Source organism: Arachis ipaensis, chromosome B8 (assembly GCF_059453495.1).
Source record: "Arachis ipaensis isolate K30076 ecotype BB chromosome B8, ASM5945349v1, whole genome shotgun sequence".
NCBI classification, from domain to species: Eukaryota; Viridiplantae; Streptophyta; class Magnoliopsida; order Fabales; family Fabaceae; genus Arachis; species Arachis ipaensis.
In genome coordinates, this window is record NC_142443.1 from 125,995,954 (window position 1) to 126,003,588 (window position 7,635).

Here is a 7,635-nt window from a genome sequence, read left to right on the forward strand (position 1 = left end):
TTAGGAGTTGACTAGGACTTGAGGAATCAAATTGATTCATCCACTTGACTTTCCTTCATAGTTAGAGGTTAACTAAGTGGGAGCAATGGAAAATTGATGTCACAATTGATAAGGATAGCTAGGATAGGACTTCTAATTCTCATACCTTGCCAAGAGCTTCATTAGCTATTAGTTTAATTCCTGCAATTTACTTTTCTTGTTCCTTATTCAAAACCCCAAAAAGATATAATCTCATAACCAATTATAAGTACACTTCCCTGCAATTCCTTGAGAGACGACCCGAGGTTTGAATACTTCGGTTATTATTTTTAGGGGTTTGTTACTTGTGACAACCAAATTTTTGTATGAAAGGATTCTTTGTTGGTTTAGAAACTATACCTTCAACGAGATTTTATTGAGGAATTCTAAATCGTCAAAAATTCGTTCGTCAAAATGGCGCCGTTGCCGAAAGATTGCAAATATGTGCCTTATTATTGGTTAATGTGAATATTGTGAATAAATTTGCTTTTTCGTTTCTTTGTTAGTTGTTTCTAGTTTTAGGATTTTAGTTTCATTATTCCTTATTTGTTTTTGTGTTTTTATTTTCTCTTGATACTATGAATTCTCATCCCTTTGGCTACGAGTTTGGTTCAAATTATGTTGTAGGGAATGGAAGCCATAATGGGAACATGCATCAAGGTTGGAACAATCAAAGATGGGAGGAGCCACAAGGATTTGATCAACCCTCTTGGCAACAACCCCCTCCAATGTACTATGAGCAACAACCATTCTATGATGCATACCAAGGCAGTGGTTATTGTGGACCTACTCGTGACAATCAACAACCTCCACCAACATACTATGAACAAGAACCATTCCGGGACTCATGTCAATTCAATAACTATGGTGGACCTTCTTGTAGTTACTAACAAGCCCTACTATATACCTATGAACCCCCTCCTCAACATGGGTTTGAACCACCATACTCACAAGCCCCCTACTATCAAACACCCTCATATGATTCCAACCCTTATCCACCATACCAACCACCCTATGAGCCATATGAACCATACATAGAACCACCCCAATTCCATCCCAATTACTCCCAAGAACCATCATCGCCATATACACCATGTCCATATCCATTAACCCAAGAGCCATATGATCCTAATCATGTTATCCAAGCAGGACAAGAATCAAGGGATTGTCTCAAGGAAATAATGGATCGATTTCATTCAACCCTTCATCAAATGGACCGAGTGGTAAGCCGAATAGCACCCGAAGCTCTTGTGGATAAGGAATCTCAACTTGAGAACAAGGGATTGAAGTGTGTTGTACAACAAGTAGAAAAGATGGAGAGTGATGAACCACCACATCCTTATTATGATGAACCACCCTCTTATCATGAACCTTTCCCCCCAAGTAATGAGCCCTCATATCCACCTCAATCTTCAATGCATGACACTCTTGGTGTTCTTCTCCAAGGGCAAAAAGAGATGAAAAAGGAAGTACTAGAATTCACGGCTGCCTTGACCGAGGTAGTAAATCGATTAGCTTCCCAATATTTGGACACTCAAGAAACTCCCATGGCTACATGTGGAGAATCAATAGAAGATCCTAGCATGAAGGAGACACTAGAAACTCCAGTGTACAATGAGGAACATGACTTTGTATTGGAACAAGTGGAGGAAGCCGTCATAGTTGAAGAGGAAGAAGTGGTTGAAGACTTAGGAGATGCTGAACCTCCATGGGAATCTAGAGTTGTAGAGTATCCCTCCAAAAAGATTAAAATTGATGACAAGGAGGCTAGTGCACAACCTCCATGGCATATTTCCTATGAAGACTTGAATGGGATAGATCAATAAGCAAGTTCCCATGGTGATGAGGAATTTGAATCAAGTCCTCCTGGTGATGAATCTACATCCGTAAATGAACTCCTTGAATATGAAGACTCTTCTCTGATTGAGTCTGAGAATGATGTGAAAGTGGAAGTCCTTCGGAAGGGTTGGACGGGAGTTGAACATACTTTGTCAAGATCATTGGAAACTTCTTCACCTAGGTGGCAATCTACTCCTTCATTTGAGTGGGTAAGACTTATCTCTATTCGCCTTCCTATCCCACTTGAGTATGGTATTCTTGAAACGGATGGTCAACTTAGGAGGCTTTATGGCATTAAGCATAAGAGAAGGATGTTTAGTAGTTGGAGTTGCAAATCAAGACTCATCAAGGTTGATACTTCAAGAGCTAGATGCAAGGGTGGAACTAGTGATCATTTGGTTGGGTATAAGAGAAGAGTTTTGTATTACATTGAGAATTCAGATTGCTTGCCACCCGGTTAGAGCGATAATGAGCCACTTCAAGACGGGTGTAAAAACAAGATTTGGGATCCGGGCATACAAGAGGATCAACTTTGGGAGCTCAAAGCTTGTGGAGAACTTCATCAAGGCTTGGTGAATTTATTTGGAGGTGTTAAAGCTTATTGGAAGTCCAAGCATTGGTGGAAGTTTCAAGATGAGTTCAAGCACAAGCCACCATGACACGGAGCTCACAAAATGTCCAACTTAAGGACAATAACTAAAAGTGCTATGTGGCAGACAACCCACCATGGTATGATCTTTTCGTTTTATTAGTTTTAATTTATTTCTGTCAGTTTTAATTTCCAGTTCTACATATTTACTTTTATTCTGCAAAAAAAAAAAAAAAGAGGGAATCGACGCGCAAGCGTCTACGACGCGCACCCGTTGTGTGTGACTGCACAACAAAGAGAAAACAAATAGAGATTTGCGATAGAGATGCGCGAGAGGGGTGCGTGGCGCACAAGCCACCCCACGCGTGCGCGTGCCTCACGCGTACGCGTCCCCTACGATTTTTCCCATCCATGCGTAAGCGTCAGTGATGCGTACGCGTGGACATCCAAATCGGCGTAAAAGGTGAAGTTGAACAGAGAGTTGTGATGCCATGGTGCTAGAGCCGCGCGGGTTCTCACGCGTACGCGTGACCGACGCTCACGCGTCAATGTGCATTTTTGGCCACCCACGCGTACGCGTGGGCTTACTTCAGTATTCACGTGTACGCGTGATGCATGCGCGTGCGTCGCGTCCCATCTTTCATTCCCTTCTCCTTTCTTCTATCCTTTCTCCTTCTTTCTTCCTCCTTTCTTACTTCCTTCTTCGTCATTTCTTTAACTTCTCATCCTTATTCTCTTTTATTCTCTTTTACTTAATTCATTTGCATATTTTCATTCATTGCATTTTAACTCTGTGCGTGTTTATATTTTCTTTTCTAAGTTCATTATTTTTCCATTGGTGTTAAATGTTCTTCTTCAACTATTGCATCTTCCAGGCATTATTTTGGTGCATCTTGACTTGTTTCCATTGTTGGGTAATATTATTATAGGTCAACGCTAATCTTTTCTGACACTTGTATTCCTTTTGCATTGACATGAATTCATATTGTCTTTCATGACCCACTATCTCTTCCCTATTGTTGCAATTTGCACTATTGATACGCCATTTACTTCTACTGTTTTCTCACTTGTATGTTGTAGCTACCATGTAATTGAGACTCTCGTTATTTGGCATTAACACACCCATATTTTATTTATTTTCTATCTTTGTTCTTGGGTTACTTTTCTTCTTTTTCCTCTTCTTTCAGGATGGCCATAAAGAAGGGAAAGGAAAAGCTTCTCAATGGGGCGACAGACAAGTCCATCTGCACAATCTTTGGAGAAAAGCATCAGTTGTAGCCACCCATCCACTTGCATATCTTAGCATGCACCGAGGATGGTGCAATCTTTAAGTGTGGATAGGTCGATACCGACTTCTGTGGGTTAGTTATTTTCTTCTCAACACCAATGTTTTATTTTCTTTGCTAGTTTATTGTTGCATTTGCATATTTGATTGCATGATTGTTTGATTTTGTGCATATTTTACCACTACTTGGTTGAAGTAATAATTTCTTTTTCAAGAAACTTTTTTAGCACTTCACTAATTTAAATTAAAATTTTTGTTAAACTTGCTTGAAGAATTTTAATTTGGAACATGGTTTAGAGCTCGAACACACAGCCTTTTGAGATTTTGAGCCTATTTGATTGGTTGCATTTTATCAACCAATATTCTGTTTTAGTGTGTGTTGTTCTCTCTAAAATTGTGATCTTTGTCTTGCTTAATACTATATTTCTATTGTTTGATGTATGCATGCACTTATATGATTGAGGTCTTATTTCACTGAGCTTGCATACCCATATGGCCTTAACCTTTTCATTATCCTTTGTAAACTAATGTTGAGCCTACTTATCCCATTTGTTCTTCACTCTAGCACAGCATTAACTCTAAGTGTAAAATAATAATGTCCTTAATTTGAATCCTTTGTTAGCTTAGACTAGTGAGAGTGTTCATGGTTTAAGTGTGGGAAAGTTGGGTTTGAAAACATTTGGTTTAAGAATTGGGTGTTGTATATTCTTGTGAAAATGTGCAAAATAATAGTTGAACATATATTCTTGCATTTAATATCTTAATAGTATGCATTGAGAAAAATAAAAGAAAAATAAATAAATAAATAAATAAATAAGTAAATAAAAAGAAAAAAAGGGAGAAAAAGAAAAGAAAAAGAGCAAATAGGAAAAGGGGACAAAATGCCCCAAAGTAAATAGTGATAGCAATGCATATGTACTGTACTCGAATTAGGGTGCATGAATATGTGAAAAACATGGTTAATAGATAGTTAGGTTTTGTATTTTGATTACATGGATTGTCTTAAGTTAGGTGAGAAGTTTAGGTTAATTAAGAATTCAGATTTTAGTCCACTTGACCAAATACAATCCTACCTTGACCCTAACCCTATTACAACCCTTAAAGACCTCTTGATATGTGTATTTGTGCATCAAATTAGTGTTGATTGGTAGACAAAAAGCAAGCCTTAGAAAGCAAGGTTAGTAGAGAATTGAGAGGGTCGAACTTTAAATTCCTGAGTAATTAGAGTGTGTACACTTCCGGTAAGGGTTCGACGCTCGATTCTTTGTTCTCGGCTTTCATGATCTATCTTCTTCTGCAAGTTTATTTGTACTTTATTTTGTGATTTGAATTAGTGGAATCCAGTTTATGTTTGTCTTGGAGAATTTGTTTACTTTTAACTAAGTAAGTAAAAGCATTTTTGCATGTAGTTGCATTTATAGAGACAGGTTGCATTTCATAATTTCTACCATTCCTCTTCACTGCTTTGTAGCTTCTCCTGAGCTTAGCATGAGGACATGCTAATGTTTAAGTGTGGGGAGATTTGATACACCACTATTTCTTGGTACATTTTGTACTTTATTGAGTGGATTTTATCCACTAAACTCACACTTATTCATATAATTCGCATGTTTTATATTTTCCTTCCTAATTCTGTGCTATGATTGAAAACATGCTTCTTTGACCTTAAATTACTAATTTTAATTCTCTCTTATTACCATTCGATGCCGTGATATGTGTGTTAAGTGTTTTTAGGGTTTATAGGGCAGGAATGGCTTAGAGGATGGAAAGGAAGCATGCAAAAGTGGAAAGAATACAAGAAATTAAAGGAATTGCTGAGCTGTCAAGCCTGATCTCTTCGTACTAAATCGATCATAACCTGAGCCACAGAGGTCCAAATGAGGCGGTTTCAGTTGCATTGGAAAGCTAACATCCAGGGCTTCGAAATGATATAAAATTTGCAATATTTGCCATGCTGTTAGGCGACGCGCACGCATGGATCACGCGTACGCGTGACCTTGCGAAAGTTCAATCGACGCGTACACGTGGGCGATGCGTACGCATGGGCGACGAGTACGCGTGACAGAGCCACGTGCTGGACGTATCAGAAATCGCTGGGGGTGATTTCTGGGCTGTTTTTGGCCCAGTTTCAAGCCCGAAAAACACAGATTAGAGGCTGCAGAGTGGGGAATCATCCAATCATTAATTCACATAACTTTCATACACATAATTTTAGGTTTTAGATATAGTTCTCTAGTCTCCTCTCTCTAGGTTTTAGGATTCTTAGTTTATTCCTATTTAATTTCTGAATTCTATCTTATTTCAATTTAGTTTCTCTTCTACTCTTATTTGTTCTAGCATTCTAGTTTAATTGTTTCCTTTGTTGATTACTTTATGTTGCCATTTGGTTTATGAATTCTCTTGTTAGATTTGATTTCTCTATTTAATGCAATTTGAGGTATTTCATATTTATGATCACTTTCTTTAATTTGTGTTATTGATTCTTGCAATTGGTTATTTGGATTTTATTATCTCTTATTGTTTTTCTATGCTTTTATGTTGTGCCTTCCAAGTGTTTGATAAAATTCTTGGGAGGATTTTAAGTTAGATTTTTATATTCTTGGCTTTGGCTGAGTAATTAGAGATTCTTGAGTTATCAAACTCCTTTGCTGATTGATAATTGAAAGTTGCTAGATGATGTGGATCCCTCTAAAGCCTGTCTTTCCTTAGGAGTTGACTAGGACTTGAGGAATCAAATTGATTCATCCACTTGACTTTCCTTCATAGTTAGAGGTTAACTAAGTGGGAGCAATGGAAAATTGATGTCACAATTGATAAGGATAGCTAGGATAGGACTTCTAATTCTCATACCTTGCCAAGAGCTTTATTAGCTATTAGTTTAATTCCTGCAATTTATTTTTCTTGTTCCTTATTCAAAACCCCAAAAAGATATAATCTCATAACCAATTATAAGTACACTTCCCTACAATTCCTTGAGAGACGACCCGAGGTTTGAATACTTCGGTTATTATTTTTAGGGGTTTGTTACTTGTGACAACCAAATTTTTGTATGAAAGGATTCTTTGTTGGTTTAGAAATTATACCTTCAACGAGATTTTATTGAGGAATTCTAAATCGTCAAAAATTTGTTCATCAAAATGGCGCCGTTGCCGGGAAATTGCAAATATGTGCCTTATTATTGGTTAATGTGAATATTGTGAATAAATTTGCTTTTTCGTTTCTTTGTTAGTTTTTTCTAGTTTTAGGATTTTAGTTTCATTATTCCTTATTTTTTTTTGTGTTTTTATTTTCTCTTGATACTATGAATTCTCATCCTTTTGGCTACGAGTTTGGTTCAAATTATGTTGTAGGGAATGGAAACCATAATGGGAACATGCATCAAGGTTGGAACAATCAAAGATGGGAGGAGCCACAAGAATTTGATCAACCCTCTTGGCAACAACCCCCTCCAATGTACTATGAGCAACAACCATTCTATGATGCATACCAAGGCAATGGTTATGGTGGACCTATTCGTGACAATCAACAACCTCCACCAACATACTATGAACAAGAACCATTCCGGGACGCATGTCAATTCAATAACTATGGTGGACCTTCTTGTAGTTACTAACAAGCCCTACTATATACCTATGAACCCCCTCCTCAACATGGGTTTGAACCACCATACTCACAAGCCCCCTACTACCAAACACCCTCATATGATTCCAACCCTTACCCACCGTACCAACCACCCTATGAGCCATATGAACCATACATAGAACCACCCCAATTCCATCCCAATTACTCTCAAAAACCATCACCGCCATATACACCATGTCCATATCCATCAATCCAAGAGCCATATGATCCTAATCATGTTATCCAAGCAGGACAAGAATCAAGGGATCGTCTCAAGGAAACA

At 37.9% G+C, this 7,635-nt stretch overlaps 1 pseudogene; it reads left to right on the forward strand.

Moving 5' to 3' along the window:
• The first annotated feature begins 1,199 nt into the window (after nucleotides 1-1,199).
• On the forward strand, nucleotides 1,200-2,635 carry LOC148549773 (uncharacterized; annotated as a pseudogene).
• Nucleotides 2,636-7,635: the final 5,000 nt, after the last annotated feature.